Raw genomic sequence first — 17,553 nt, forward strand, 5'->3', positions numbered from 1 at the left:
AGAGAAGACTTCAAGGTCACCTAGATATGCGTCCAGGTGCTTACATCCCTCATGTTCTTGTAAACTGAGACAACTTAATCAGACTGTTTATGTGTGTTACCATATATGGGAGACAAAGAAATAGAAAATGTATAAAAAAAAACCTATGCCATGTGATGTGGGCCACTCAGTTCTTTGGGTACGAACCCAACTGAGTGATGCCGGCATGAATAGAGTTGCTTCCTGGAAAGAAAAGCCTCGGTGTCACGACTCTGCGAGAATCCTGCAACAAAAACATGATATTTGTCTTTCTCTGACTGACTTATTTCACTTAGCATAAGACCGTCGAGTTCTTTCCACGTTGTTGCAAACAACAGGATTTCATTCTTTCTCATTGCCTAGTAATATTCCATTGTATACATAAACCACATCTTCTTTATCCACTCCACAGTTGATGGACATTTAGGCTCTTTCCATAATTTGGCTGTTGTTGAAAGCACTGCTGTAAACATTGGGGTACATGTGCCCCTATGCATCAGCTCTCCTGTATCTTTTGGGTAAATTCCTAGTGGTGCTACTGCCGGGTCATAGGGCAGCACTAATTTTAATTTTTTGAGGAACCTCCACACTGTTTTCCGGAGCAGCTGCACCAGTTTGCATTTCCACCAACAGTGGGAGAGGGTTCCTATTTCTCCAGATCCTCACCAGCATCTGCTGTTTCCTGAGCTGTTAATTTTAGCCACTCTGGTGTGAGGTGGTATCTCAGTGTGGTTTTGATTTGTATTTCCCTGATGATGAGTGGTTCAAATGACCAATTTTCCCATTACTAAAACTATGTGACCTTTCCTTCTTTGTTTTAATAAAAGGTTTATACTTACCCAAGTACTCACCATTATAACAAAATTTAAATACTTAAATATAGAAAGAATAGAAACTCTTTAATAAACGCACTCCTTGATTATATTTTTGTATATTTCCTTCTGTTCTTTATAATTGTTCACATTATATTGTTAATATTATATTGCATTCTGAATGTATATTTTTATATCTTTTTAAAACTTGACACATACCATATGCATTTCCATGCTCTTGTGCTGCATACTTATCATTTTGCTAACTACATGACCTACTCATTAGCTGTACTTCAGATTATGGAAGCATTGCCTTTTGCCATGTAGGGTGTATTAAATTTTCACTATTACAGGTTAAAATATTTGTAAATATATTTGTGCTCAAATTATTTTGTGTCAAAATTGGGATTAATTTAGGATGCACTCTTAGAAGCTGAACTGCAAGGTAAGGGATTCCTTGGCTACCTTGTTTGTGGGTCAAACTCATTTTTAACATTTGTGTTAAGGTAAACATTATTTTTAGGAGAGTCCAATATAATTAAGGATGATATGGAAAGGCTATTTAATTTTTAACCACACTGTGAATGTGACTATAATTGAGTGGTTTTTCTTAGTAAGAAAGGAATTAATTAGATGTTACAACTTCTTGCAATGATAGTTTAATGATGACCCTCCTGATACCTTTTTATATATTACATTTTATTCACCTCTAGTATAATTGATTTTGATTTTGGCGAGGCTCAGAATTCCAAGTTTCTTTTAGAAATAATGATCATGTTTTTGTATTTCCATATTTTTGGCTATTTTGGTTGACTCCGTTGAAGAGAGGACTTAAATAGGAGGTCTTCTCTGTCTTAGTCATGGGGTAGAAGAGAAATGAGTCCCTCACTCTGATCCTCAGTTTCTCCCTTTGTAAAATAGAGATCAGCTGAGCTATCTTGTGCTTGTCAATATCTGGTGTTGCTCAGACATGGACAAGTCACCAAACCTCCTTCTGACCACGTAGGAGGCAAAAAAAAAAAAAAAAAAAAAAAATCCCCTTAAATATCTTAACAGCAACAATAACAAAAAAACACTGCTGACTTTTCCTTATAATAATATCATGAAATCAAAGTATCTTAAGTATTGTGAAAAAATCTTGAGCTCTTAGAATGGAGGGGCACAATTTCATAAAAAAACAGAGATGAGCAAAGCTTCTTGAAAAATGCTGTCTTGGAATAAATGCAGATCCAAGCATCCTAATTATTAAAATGAAGAATATGAAGTTATGCAGAATTTAATGGCAGTATCTAAAAGTCACGACATTTTTGTTTGATGTGTTGGGCCTAATTTATATGTAAATTAAATATAGGTCTTGTAGTATTACTTAGACATTTGAGGATTGTCTTAATGGCTTATTCAGGGGAGCCAATGTATATCTCTGCTTGAACATTATGCTTGAAAGCACTCTGTAAAACGTATTTTAATAAGTATATTTTGAAAAATAAAAGGAAGAGGCACAGTGATTTTGGAAATTCTATGGTTGAAATAGGCTCTAAAAATGTTGAGATGTGTAATTTAATCAATTTTCAGCAAAGTTACTTTTGTACCAACTCCAGAGATTTGCAGGAGAGTTGGCAGCTGGATAGAGAGCAGTTTTATGCTGATCTGGGGGAGTTCTAAAGCCTTCTGCCTGCATATGGGTACAGGATTCCATGACCTAAATCCAAAGCCTCTTGGGGTGTACTGAAGATATTCAACTAAATTCTGACCAATTTAATATAAGAAGGTAGAAAAGTAAAGTAATAGAGCTTGTCAGCTGGGATCGCTTGCACAGACCTTCGTATGGCCCAACATGTAAAGATTCATACCAATCATGAGGCGCCTGGGTGGCTCAGTCTGTTAAGCGTTCAACTTTGGCTCAGGTCATGATCTTCTTGGTGGGTTTGAGCCCCACGTCTCTGTGTTGACAACTAGCTCAGAACCTGGAGCCTGCTTCAGATTCTGTATCTCCCTCTCTCTCTGACCTTCCCCTGCTCATTCTCTCTCTCAGAAATAAATAAAACATTTAAAAAATTTTAAAAAAAAAGATTCAGACCAATCATGTTGTGTGGACATTACACATAGTTCACGCTTCTATTTATTTATTTTTAATTTTTATTTATTTTTGAGAGCGAGAGCGAGAGTGAGCGAGCGAGCGAGAGAGAGAGAGAATGTGATTGGGTGAGGGGGTAGAGAGAGTGGGAGACACAGAATCCGAAGCAGGCTCCAGGCTCTGAGCTGTCAGCACAGAGCCTGACACGGGGCTCGCTCAAAGTCACCACCCACCAGATCATGACCTGAGCCAAAGTTGGATGCTCAACCGACTGAGCCACCCAGGTGTCCCTAGTTTACTGAAAATGAAAAATATTTTCACTGTGTGATAAACCTGTGGGCTTGCTAGTGTTCTGATGCTTTTGTTACTCATTACAGCTGGTTATCAGTTCATCCCTCTCATCTGCAAAAGCTTCCTCTTTGTTCAATAGTAAAAAGCAGGACTACAAAAGAGGCTGGGACAACTGACGACCGATGACTGGCGTTTGTCATTCAGCTGAGAATGAATCTCTACAGGTTCTTAAGGTACCCAGAAACAGACTTGGCAATCATAGATCCCCAGAAATGCAATTCAGTCATGATGGACCACTGATTTTTGTCTTTTTAAGAATTAGGGCACAATATAAGTCACATATATTTTTCTTCCTAGCAACTATATCGTGAACAGCGGCATCCATATACATTGCAAGTGTCGTATATGAAGTTGAGATTAAAGTTGTCTTTGTATAGTCAAAAAATCTAACCCAGGCTTAGAAGTGACACCTGTGTTTTACACATCACTGGGCTAGAAAGGAGAGCAGGTTTCTGAAGTTATCAGGATAAAGATAGTTCTTTCAAAAAGAAAGTTTGACTGGAAATATAAGCCAGAAGGACATTAGAACACTAGATGGCCATAATTAACACTAAGGCCTTCCACAATGACTTCTAAGGACTGCTCTTTTATCTGCAGGCTGCAGGCTGAAGGCAGACAGCTTTGGAATGCAGATCTAATCATATACATTTGCAATTGTGGGGATAGCTGAGGCTCTCATCACTCCAGGATTTTGATTGCCAAATGGGGGTTAACCAGAATAATCCTCGGTGTCAAGCTCCCCACAGGACACTCCTCTCCTCTTATTAGTAGAGTTGGAGTTTACTCAGAAAATTGGAAATCACCACTGAAATTCTTGTCTCTGGTCAATGTCCATACAGGCATGTAGCAGCTTAAAAAATTCCAAAGGTAGCAAGCAGAGGAAGGAGGGCTTCTTCTTATTTAAAGATTATTTCATTTTATGGGAGTTTTACAATGGTGTCCAACAACTTATTGGAGAGGCCAGAGGAGGGGCAGAAAAGACAGAGAAACTTTAAAAAAACCAAACAAACACGAATGTGTTAGGAATAATTCACGTTAGAAGATCTATTGGAGATGAAAACACAATATATTTGATATTACCTAGAAGGATCAGGTTAAATGTGCACCCAATTTCCCAGGAGCTTATTTACTTATAAAATAGAGCCCTTCTGTAGGAGAGGCTGTGCATAACTAACCAAATGATGACATCTCATTGTACCTCCCTTGGCCAGGATAGCCAGGGTGATCATGATTGCTGTATTGAGATGTTGTTTGGATTCAAAATTTGCTTTCAGCCTGAAATATTTTATTAACCAAACTGCCTTTGTGTGAAAAACGGCAGATGAGGCTTTGTTGATTTGGGTGCCCTTGACAGCTTTTGGTTTGAAAAAAAATCTAACGATTTTCGAATAACTTCTTTTGAGAGTTCCAAATTGATGAAGACAAATTTTGGTAAATCTTAAATAATAATCAAACACATTAATGTTTAAACCTAATGAGTTTTTTATTTTTCTTGAGGACTTCAGTATGTCTCAGTTGAGGGCATATAATCATTTATTTATTTGCATTTTGGAGGGAGGAGAGTGGTTAGTAGAGTAATTTTGGGCTTTGGTTTTATCCAAGATGAGCAAATGTCAAAGGAACTTAAAATCAATATCACATTCTCTTCATGAAAATACAAACAAAACATCCTTAAGCTAATACAAAAATAAATATCCCTGCACATTTCTGCTTCCATCACAAATATTGAAAGAAAAGAAGGTGTGGACTGTTTTCTAATATGGCCAAATTTTCTTTACAACTGCTAAGAATAGCTCATCTTTCTGTCTTTTCCTTCTTTTTTTCTTAATTAAATATTTTTAAAAAAATATTTATTTACTTTTGAGAGAGAGAGAGACAGACCACGAGTGGGGTCGGGGCCAAGAGAGGGGGAGACACAGAATCTGAAGCAAGCTCCAGGCTCTGAGCTGTCAGCACAGAGCCTGATGTGAGGCTGGGACCTACTAACCAGGAGATCATGACCTGAGCCGAAGTCTGATGCTTAGCTGAATGAGTCACCCAGGCGCCCCTCTGTTCTTTCCTTCTTTACTTTAATCTATGAATAGCCAAGTAGGCTTTGAATAGCTGGTTCTGAAAGAGCTCACTGCTTTTAGGAAAAAGTACAGAAAAGCTCATATATGGGTCTTATTCTTCCCAGGGTATTCTGGATGACAGAAGACAAAAATTTTATTGCTCATCATAGACTTTCCTCATCTTAAAGCAAATTTTCTTCTTTCTGGTAAATATTTACTAATGTTTTTATTTGCAGTTCATGATATTACTCAGAATGCAGAGTTGGTATCTATCTATCTTGATTAGACCAGTGACCATGGCTCTTGTCCAAGAGAGGATGTTCCAGACCCCAGTTGTGCCTGTAGCAAGCATGCCACTGGCCCATGGAGCCCAGTATTGTTTTAGAGCCTTCCAGGGATTGAATGCTATTTTCAAAGTTGTATTTTGAGACTCTGAAACTGAGACTCTGTTTTTAGCATTTCTGGAGATGAGGCTGGTTTGCATGTTCATAATCTTAAATGATGGACTAGAGTTAACTATTGATGCATAGTGCTATGGGGCATCAGGGCAGCACCGACGTTAAATATTGCTTCCAGAGAAATGTATTTACACACATGCTGACAGTTCATTTCCAGGTGGGAGCCTCACGTCTGCCCCGTACCCGGCAACTTCAATCTTCCTACTGTGAAATTTTAGACAGCTTGTCTGCGGAGGCTCTGCCAGACCTATTAATATTTATACATTCCATTCACACTCCAGTCAGAGCATATAAGTTGCAGATCTTTCTGATTTGGAAGCTATTAAGATTCATGACCCCTTTAGCTATTTACTTCGTGCAGTCCAGAAGCCTTTGCAATCAGCTTACACTTAAGAAGAAAGCACAAATCATTAATGTTCAAATATTGTCCTGTATTGTGACCATTTGTGGCCCATCAAAGGATTGTTAAGAGCTTTAATGCATTCATTTATCTCAGAGACACAGCTTATTAGATGCGGCATTCTTCTCTTGGGAAGGGATGGAATAGAAGTATTACTTGCACCAAAAATTACTTTTTTAATTCCAAATTAGTGACTCTGACTGAAGCTGCATATGTTATTAAGAAGTAATATCCAATCAACTTTTTCTTCTTGAGAGGAGACATTGATTGAACAAGTGATGGAGGCAGTGTACCAAATAGAACAGAACAATGATAATGGAATATTTAGGTGTGCATTATGCCCGTATCTAAAGAAGTTCTATTCTCTTAACCTGTTAAGACTTATGTATCTCTGGGTTACAAAGGGTTGTGAAATTGGAGATGGTCTTACATTGAATTAATCTGGGGGATTATTTGATATGTTTTATTAGTGTCTCCAAAGTATTTAATCCTATTCTATCAAAATAATCTTATTATATTGAGAGAAACAATGAGAACATTAGAAGGAAATGGTGATTGGGGTGGAGATTGATATTCACTCAGTGCTTACTATGGGCTAAGTATTTTACATTTATTAACTATTTTGAACCTTACAATGATCCTTGAGGTTGGTATTAGTATCCTCCTTTGCTGACTAGAGACTGAATCTTAGATCAAATAGCTTGCTCAAGATCAAGTGGTTAGTAAATAGAATTCTAACACAGGTTAACTTGCAATATTTCCAATATCTTATTCTTTAGATGCTAATTCATCAACATTTCTCATAGAAATATCATGTTCTGGTCCTCAAAAGACCTTATTCTATATAGACTATCTCTATGAAATGCTTCAAATGCAAAATGTGAGTCTTATGAATTCTCAAAGTACCTAGGCCTGTGGTTTGCTTCATGCTTTGTCTTCTGTTTCCTAGCCTTCAAAAAAAATCAAATAGAGCTCATTTATTAAAAATCATCATCACCTCCATCACCTCCACCTTTCCATGATCTTTACCACCATCCTTTTAATGCCTATCTTGCTACTTATAGGGCAAGTCATTACCTTAAATTAGGCCAACGTAGTTTTTATTTTCTTTCCTTGTTTTGCCAAATAAAAGTGTATTGCATGTTTTGCAATCAAAAAACATTTTTGCAGAGATCCTACAGAGCATTTGCTAACACAACCTTTTGGAAAATTTTTACCCAACATGACCTTTTTTTTAATTAAAAACATTTTTTTTATTGTTTTACTTATTTCTGAGAGAGACAGAGTGAGCAAGGGAGGGTCAGAGAGAGAGGGAGACACAGAATCTGAGACAGGCTCCAGGCTCTGAGCTGTCAGCACAGAGCCTGACGTGGGGCACGAACCCACGAACTCTGAGATCATGACCTGAGCTGAAGTCAGATGCTTAACCCACTGAGCCACCCAGGTGTCCCATCATAACCATATTTTGAAATGCTGTTATAGAAAACATAATCAGCTGCTTGATTGACATTTTTTTTTTTAATGTGCTTTGAAGATGAGTGAGATTTGAGTATGTATTCCTTTGGCTTCAAATTATCGTTGTGTTGAAAAAAGCAGTGGGTGTGTGACATCTTGCCTTTCCATGAACAATGTGCCTCTTGGGGTCTGTGACTCCACTGTGGCTGAGTTGGGTGTTCTGGGGCAAGATCTGAGGAGAAATCATTTCTTCCACACTGAGCACAGGCCTGAGCATGAGTCATCTTAACTCCTGAAATAGGCCATGGTAAGTCAGACTTAAAATGATTTAGTGTTTAATTAGTTTTACAACATGTTGGAATGGGTGAAATGAACTTGAGGGACATAAGCTCCAGGAAAAAAAATTCACATATATATATATCAATATATCTATATCTGTCTATAAATATATTGATATATATGTACAGAAAGAGGAATTGTTATATATATATAAATTGCTATGTATATTAAAATATAGTTATATTTAAAATGTATAGATATATAAAAAATCAACAACAAAAGAAAGCATAAAAATCATTACTTACCAAAATCAGAATGGGTTTTTAAATGCTGTGTCTTGGGAAAAAACTTTTGATTTTTGGATGCTTTTTCAAGATTACTCTCTTTTATCTGTCTGGTTTCCTGCATAGTGGGCAGAGGATGAAGACTGACAAGATTAAATAAGCTCCTATTGAAGGAAGGAGGCAAGCCATAAGAGACTTTTAAATATTGAGAACAAACTGAGGGTTGATGGGGGTGGGGGAGAGGGGAAGGGGGGTGATGGGCATGGAGGAGGGCACTTGTCAGGATGAGCACTGGGTGTTATATGGAAACCAACTTGACAATAAACTATAAAAGAAAATAAATAAATAAGCTATTGCCTTGATTTTATTTTTTATTTATGTTCTCTGGCATTATCTGGTTTGATGAGAAAGAGGATGTGCTTTGGTGTTGAGAACCACTCTCTCTCCCTCAGGCATTAGGTTTAAAGACTCAAGATCTGTTTCATTCACGTTCTGGCAATCATAGCCTGTGGGATGACTTCAAGAAAACTCAGGGTTTGTGGTGATCAAGAGAAACAACCGAGGTTTTCCACCACTTGGTACAAGCCTAATTTGGCTATGCCTAAAATTTCTTGTCAGTTTCCTTTTGGTAGGAGGTTGAAGAAGGTAGATATTTAATCTCTGTTTAATCCTGAAAGTGCCTGCCAAAAAAGGATTTCACATCTTAGTCAAAATAGCTTTTCCTTGCATATTTTCACCAGAAAAAGGTTTAAGTGGGATTTTGAAATATCTTCAGTCATCTCTTTATCCACCTTAGTTATTCTCATCTCGGGGTGCCATTTGTACCTTAGCAGACACATTCAGGGGCAGAAGCATACTAACTGGAAATTTAAAAGTAAAAGAGAGATGAGGCAGATTTTTTTTTAAATTATAGTTTATCATCAAGTTGGTTTCCATATAACACCCAGTGCTCATCCCAACAAGTGCCCTCCTCCATGCCTAGCATCCCCCACTTTTTTTCTCCCCCACCCCCATCAACCCTCAGTTTGTTCTCAGTATTTAAGAATCTCTTATGGTTTGCCTCCCTACCTCTCCTTAACTATTTTCCCCCTTCCCCTCCCCCATGGTCCTCTGTTAAATTTCTCCTGATCCACACATGAGTGAAAACATATGGTATCGAGACAGGATCATATTGGATCATACTTGTGTCTTGCAAAGCTAATAGTACTTCAGAAACACTGAAATAAAGACAAATATTTAACATACTGTTAGTCATTATTATAGTATTATTAATTTCTGTTATCCATATATATGTAACAAAGTCATTTCCAACTCCAGTCTATCTGTGCCCAGAGGCCAGCTTTTTCTAATTTTTTTTAATGTTTTATTTATTTCTAGGAGAGAGAGAGAGAGAGACAGCGTGAGCAGGGGAGGGTCAGAGAGAGAGGGAGTCACAGACTGAAACAGGCTCCAGGCTCTGAGCTGGCAGTCAGCATAGAGCCCGACGCGGGGCTTGAACCCACGAACAGCGAGATCATGACCTAAGCGAAAGTCGGATGCTTAACCGACTAAGCCACCCAGGCGCCCCGAGGCCAGCTTTTTCTTAACCACCACGTTACACTGTTTTCCTGGATCTCCCCTCCACCATCCCTAATCTTTACTCCTGGCCACGTGGTGGCTGCTTCTCCTCACATTAACCCATCAAGACACATCTGTTCCCATTTGCAGCTCTGTGTATACGTGAAGGTCTCACCCACGGGGCTGTCACCCCTTTGAGAGCAGGGTCAGTGCCTTGTAGGTTACTGTATTTAAACCATTAATTTATGGTTTCCATTAGTTTGGGGCATGGTCATCTCTTCATAAATATTTACTGAGTCAAAGATTACTCTCCTGAATCATTGCTCTCTATTTTATCATTTTATGTTTTAATGCACACTTTTTGCAGTATAAATCTTCCTGAACAGAATCAACATCTTTAATAATTTTCAGGATTCACACAGAAAGAGGAGACAAGGCAAAGAAGTCCATCGTTGAAAAGGATTTTTAAGGACCTGTTTCCCCAACTATCATGAAAAACAGAGAGAATAGCTTATTGTAAACATTAAACCAAACCTATGGTTTGACGCTTATTGCTGAAAAAGACCACAGTTTGGACTGGAAATATTTTTGATACCCAGGCTGGTGGTGTGCCAATTATAGCAAGATCAGACAAACAGTTTTTATTTGAACTTCTCTTTAAGAAATATACACATCCCTTTAAGCACAAGTTCCCTGTAGGAGTTAAATCAATAGTCCTTTTAGACACCATATGATATTAATCTATCAAAAAAATGAGTGGCTTAAGCACAATGATTTCTACTTGCACCTGTGTTACAACAAATTAGATCGTTAGGAATTACTGAGTGATTACTCAACTTGTTGAAGGTCACATGGCTGGAAAGAAGAAGATTTCATGCCAGAGCCAAGGCCATGGGGTCCCTAGCCTAGTGCACTAGTGCACTTTTCACTATGTAAGCTGCCTTTACCCTGGAATTACTGGGGTCATGCTTTCTGATTTACTACTTCAATGGGTGGTTATAACTCATGAGGTTAATATACACAAATGAGTGGCATTAATATTGAGTCTATAAAAAGCTTTCCTCTCTGCAGTCTCAAGTGAGCGAATTTGGCTTCTTTAAGTTTCCTGATCCACTTCATTCCAGGAAAATGCTGCATTTAAAAAAATCCCAAATCCCCAAATCATGAAAGTAAAACTCAGGAGAACTTATGTGCTGTTGACATTTACAAGTAGACAAACTTTTAGAAAATTCAGTGTTATTAGCAAAGAAGAGATGGAAGAGAGATACTTGTAAAATTCAATTTTTTAGGATTAACCTTTTGTTTTTGGCTTTTTATTTTATCAGCTGCCCTCTGTCCAGAATGGTAATTCTTTATTTTTCTCTTAGGTTTAACTTTTTTCCTTCCCAACTCCAGAAATCTCTACTGAGGGAAAATTCTCTTCAGGATTGTTTCATGACCCCTAGATTTCTAAAAAAGATGTGTGGTAGGCACCAATAATTGTGATTTGATATTCACTTTCATTTTTCTGTTATAATAGAACCACTTTCTAAAAAAAAATTTTTAATTTATTTCTGAGAGAGAGAGGGACAGCATGAGCAGGGGAGGGTCAGAGAGAGAGGGAGATACAGAATCCGAAACAGGCTCAAGGCTCTGAGCTAGCTGTCAGCAGAGTCCGACATGGGGCTCAAACCCACGAACCGTGAGGCTTAATCGACTGAGCCACCCAGGCACCCCAATAGAACCACTTTAAAAAAAAAAGTCCCTTGCTCTTAGAACAAAAACTGTATTCTCACATCTACCTTGCAGCTGGATGTGGCCAGGTGACTAAGTGCTGGCCAATGAGATGCAAGGAATAGTGATGTGTGTGACTTCTGAAACTCATTCTTAAAGGCAAGAGTGTGCCTTTTCTTCCCACCCTCCTCCTTCATTCTGCTGCTCAGAATGTGAGTTGAGATGAACTACCTTGGACCATGTGAATGAATACAGATGCTTAGGTAGGGCCAGTGGAGCAATGGGAAGGAAGGGGTCTTGGTCTTTTGATGACTTTGCACCTACCAGCCCTCTACTTCCTCTAACTAGAGAGAAATGAACTTCTGCTTTATTTAAGACACTGTTATTTTTGGCCTATGAAATGTGTAGCTGAGTCTATATTTCTTCTAATACAAAGACAGAGAAGGTAGGAGAGTGTTTTCAGATCAAAAATTAGTTTGGACAATACTTGAAATAAAATAATGATAAAATAGAATCAAAGGTGGCTTAATTAGTTGGATAAGTGTCCAACTTTCGATTTTGGCTCAGGTCACAATCTCGTAGTCATTGGATTGAGTCCCACGTTGAGCTCTGCACTGGGTGTGGGGCCAGCTTGTGGTTCCCTCACTCCTTCTCTCTTTGTCCCTGCCCCCCAAAATAAATAAATAAATAAATAAATATCTAAAAAATAGAATCAGAAAATTCTTTTGTCCATAAACCAAATATTCTATGATGCCTAAAGTTATAATAATAGCTCAAATATCTGCTGATGGACCAAAGCAAAGAGAAATAGAGCACGAGCTCTATAAATCAGTGCTCATTGTATTGTATATCAGCACAGGAAATATTAAGTATTCAAGTCTTTTACAATCGTTACATTTGGATCTCAGGTCTACATTTAAAGAAATTGGCATTAATAATAGAGCATTTCATCAGTACAATGACAACCAACTATCCAATTTATCTTGCTTTGGAGAAAAGAACCTTTGTGGATAATGGGGAACACTACCTTCTCAAGATGAAAACTTTGCAAAGAAGATCTGACCTGTTAACAATTTGAAAAGATCTTAATTCAAACTCAAGGGCATTGCTGTAAATATCAACCTATTATCATTCCAATTAACAGATAGTCAAGTATCATTTGGGGATTTTAAAAATGGTTCAAGGAATGAAAACCATCTGAGGAAATCAGGAACCAGAGTGGGCAAGCCTGAATCTCACAGAGGGAGAGGGAGCCTCAACTAGAGATGAGTCATGAATCAGATTCTTGGAAAAGGAGAAAACATGAAAGCAGACTTACTGAGTAGAGGGCAGCAAACTGAAAGTTTACTGGGACATTGTTTATAGTGCCAACTACCTTGGATCTTACTACATTGTACTGACCGTATAGACCGTGGCGCAGGTGGCGAAACTAGCCTCTCCTCCCCTCCCCCCTGTAATTCACTAAAGTAACAGTTTAGTTCTTTTAGTTCAATTTAGTCTGTATGATGGTTTGGAAAGTAAAATAAACATACTGACTCTGATACACACATGTGTATGCACACACACACACACACACACATACTCCCATTCACCTATAATTAATGTCTGCTGATATCTATTGAACACCAGGCACTATACCTCTCTATTTTTTCACGCTTCACTGATGCAATTGCCCAACAATCTATTTATTGCCCTCCATTTATAGGTGAAAGTTTAACAACCACTTTTGAGTGCCCTCAAAGTGCAAAGTGCTTCAAATACATTATCCCACAGAGGGTTTACCTCTGCAGTAGTATTGACACCCATTTTGCAGATGTAAGAAAGCCGAGTCCAAAAAAAGTCAAGCAAAAGGATTCCTGTTCCAAGCTGGTGCTTCCTTACCATCCCCTCTTGTTCCCTCCCCAGTGCACCCCCAGCCCACCACCCAACATATACAGGTTCACGTGGTTAAGGAAACAGCTTGCTTTAGAATTACCTGACAGTTTAACACAGGGCTCTGACTTTATTCTCTCTTTGTTTTTTTTTTTATTAAAAATGTTTTTATTAGTTTATTTATTTTCAGAGAGAAAAAGACAGTTCAAGTCAGGGAGGGGCAGAGAGAGAGAGAAAGAGAGAGAGAGAGAGAGAGAGAGAATCCCACGCAGGCTCCATACTGCCGGAGCTCAAACTCACGGTCATGAAACCTTGAGATCATGACCTGAGCTAAACCCAAGAGTAGGACACTTAACTGACTGAGCCACCCAGACACCACTCTGTTTTTTAAAGCCTGTGTTGACTGTGATGCACTATTTGAGAACAAGATTCCATTATTAGTTTTAAAAATAGCTCAAGGTAGAGAATGAAAATAAGTAGTAAATACTTTGGTAGAGTTTGCAGGCCAAATTCAGCCTTGGGGAACAATTTTTTATAATAAGATTTGTTCTGAACTAAAGAATGAACACACAGTTGGTGTCTAATAACATACACATCCTGTAAAAATAGGTGAGATAAAAAATAAATGAAAATAATGAAATATGCATTGAACTCTTGTCCAGGCTTCAAGCATCAGTGGTGCAGGTGTGACTACAGATCTACATATTTCAATGGAATTACACTGTTGGCTAACTTTCTATTTAATTTGGTATACCCAAGAACTGAGTGTATATTTCATAAAGCACATTACATAAATGCGAAGGGCTAGGGCCCTGAATGACTCATTGTTTTAGTTTCTAAGGTGCCTAGTAGACAACCTTGCTGACTTGTTGATATTGAGTGAGTGAGTGAATAAAGGGAAGAGATGTTCAACGTTTAGAATAATGGCTTGTGTTTCTTTTACGTTTGTGAAGTAAAAGAGGTATTTGAGACACTATCTGAAAAGTCAACACTATTTGTTTCTTTCTATTTTTTTCATAATATTTACATTATTAAAGCCAAAAATTATTTCAAAGCTAGTTGTTATGGAAGAAAATATTTTTGAAGTTCCACTTTGGTTTTATTTAACCATTGTGACAATTGCCTCAAGTGTTTACTTTGTGTTGGTTTCCCATAATTCTGAATATTCCTTTAACTAGGTCATGGGGTAATATTGGCAGTGATAAGGAAAGGTGGCAAGAGTGACAGACTTTGGAGTCACTGCTCTTTTGGCACTCTGGTAAATACATGTTTAAGCATTCATGTTTTTTGGAACCTATGTTAAACAGCTGCAATATAAGACCTCTGGTGATCTCCTCTTGCCGTGAAGCACATTTGGCAAAGCCAAACCCATGAGGGTCAACACTATGCTCTGATGTGACAAATTCTTAAGAATTTTGGTCACGGCACATCCCAGATCAGAAATGTCCAACAGACCACTGTCAACTTGCCAAATATTCCTAAGAAGTGTGTACATTTGTTATGCAGGAAAATTACGCCATAAGGAACAAATTCATTTTTTCCCCTACTGTGGACCATGGTTGAATTAAACCAAGAGAATCTTGTCAGCTTGCCAGCAATTTATTGATAGAGGGCTGAATTAACTCCATACCCAGGCTTTATCCCTTAGAGAATATCCTCCAAGTAGATTTATGCAGAAAATGCAGGCATGCTTATGAGGCAGAACTACAGACACACTCAGTAGAAACTCAGTGAATTCTCTCTTTTTTTTAAATGTTTATTTTTGAGAGAGAGAGAGAATACAAGCAGGGGAGATAGTGCAGAGCCTGATGTGGGGACTGAACCCACACACCGTGAGACCTTGACCTCACCTGAAGGTGGAGGCTTAACTGACTGAGCCACCCAGGTGGCCTGAAACCCAGTGAATTCTTAAGCTAACTGCTACTGGCCTGACTGAAGTAACATAAATAAGAGGCATGGTAGGTACTCTTCAACTCTGAAAATCCTGTTTACTTTTCTGAAAAATGTCAAAGCCATGCTTTTCCAATTATTTTTAAGCCTCAGCAATGTGGCTCAAAACCTCAGTAGGGCATCTCAAAACACCGGAAGGTTTGTACTAATTTTTTTCTTTTTAAATAACATTATTTCAGGTGCTATGTTAATGACTTTCCAGTAGCAAAATTTCCCAAGCAACAAATACAATTGAGTAACATTATTTGTATGCTATCCCCTTTTGAATGAAAAAGCAGAATATATTCCAATGGAAGGAAGTAGTAGCTCAAACACCGATGTGTTGGACACACCCTTAAGATGAACCCGGATGAATCCTGACCTTGAATCCCCTCCCCTTGAATGTAGGTAGAACCTCTGACTTCCTTCTAACCAATAGAATATGGCATAGGTGATGGGATGTCACCCCTGTGATTATGTTTTGTTAAATAAGCACATTGTAACAGATTGGAGGAAGAAAGTCTCCTGCTGATCTTGAAGAAGCAAATCCATGTTGTGAACTGCTTATCAAGAGGGCCATGTGGCAGGGAGTGGTGCTGGCCCCTTGGTCCTGACAACCATGAAGAAACCAGAGCCTGTTATCACCCAGTTGAATTCTGTCAACAACTATATAAACTCATAAGTAGATTCTTCCCCATTTGAGCTTCTGGATGAGCATGCAGTCTGGCCAGCATCTTAATTGCCACTTTGTTGGATGCAGACTAGAGAACGCAATTCTACTGTGCCCAAATTCCTGATCCACAGCAGGGTGAGCTTATAAATGTATGTGTTAAGCTGGTACATTTGTGTAATTTGCTACGCAGCATGAAAAAAATCAATACAACCTACCGCAGGTCAAAAGATAAAGGATATATTGACAGCACATTAATTCTATGTCATTAGCAAAAAGTTTAACAAATCTGTTACCTGTCTGGGGGTACAATTAAATGTCCCAGGAGCTAACTGAAATTTTCTTATCAAATAAATATTTTGCGGTCATGTAGTCACAGGCCATGTCTACTCATTTGGATGCCAAAGAGATATTTGGAATAATTTACTGCTATCAAAGTATTTGTGTTATTCAAAGAAAGACATGGAACTTGGAAGCAGTAAAGTCTGGATGGGCCTGCATTTTGTTGAGAAAGGATGGATTTTAGGGATAAGCAGCAACTGTAATGGGAGAGCAGAAATGGCCACCCAGGAAAGGGAACTTCAGTGCTCTCACTTGGTCTGGAAGCAATTCTTTTCTCCACCCAGCATTCACTATCCTAGAAAGCATGCATAGAGTGTTTGAGTCGTAAGGTTCTTCTCTGGATAATTAAGTCTTGTTTTTGTTTTTGTTTTTTTTTCAATGTAGGGATCTGAATAAAAATACAGAGGAATAGAAGTAGTAAGAGCATTAGCTAGAGAATTATTACATGCTTTATATAAGAGAAAGGAGAACTTGAATTAATACAAAGCAGTGGTTAAGATTGCTGGTTTTAGGTGAGCTGGGATTGAACCATGAGAGAATTTTTAAAAAGTACTTTATGTTATAATTTTAAGACAGTTAAAATATCAGCTAAAATATTTTAAGACTTTGGAAAAGATTCACGCTCATGTAATTCATAACACTAATGGGAATTTTATTAACCATTATGAAATTATTTGACACCATTACCAATCTAAAGGAAGGAAAAGGTTACTTCTGAAATATAATTAACCTGTTTCCACTTGGGAAGAATAGGAAGTTAAAAATAGAGTTATGATCCTCATCTGTATCTTTGGGTAGATTCACCTCATGGATGAGTAGAAATTCATAGAACAATGGAGGCTGCCACATTACTAATTTTCTAGTAGAGCTTCATAAATATAGATTGTCTGAAGTTCTCTTTTAATATAGCATACATTATAGCATCTAGAACCCATGTGTAATTTTTAAAAAGTTATTTTGAATAAACTTCATGCAGGGTATTAAGGTTGGCACAGAAAGAGGTCATGGACCAGATATTTGACAAATCTGTATCAGGTACAATGACAGTAAGTCATAAACAGAGAGTGGATAAGGTGGTTGTTTCAACCCTTTCTTACAGATCTTGAAATCTGGAGCTGCCTGAAACACCTTCAGTTTCTACTTCAAGGGCCATAAGTTTCTTTTCAAAATCCAAGTTATATTCGATGGCGCTTTTGACTTTATTGTTAAAGTTCACAGCCTTCAGGGTGGCATGCAGTCTGTCATTCATCTTCTCCCTACCTGCTTCTCTGGCTTCTGTTCCTTCTGC

This window comes from Hyaena hyaena, unplaced genomic scaffold (assembly GCF_003009895.1).
Source record: "Hyaena hyaena isolate Hyena2069 unplaced genomic scaffold, ASM300989v1 scaffold_560, whole genome shotgun sequence".
NCBI classification, from domain to species: Eukaryota; Metazoa; Chordata; class Mammalia; order Carnivora; family Hyaenidae; genus Hyaena; species Hyaena hyaena.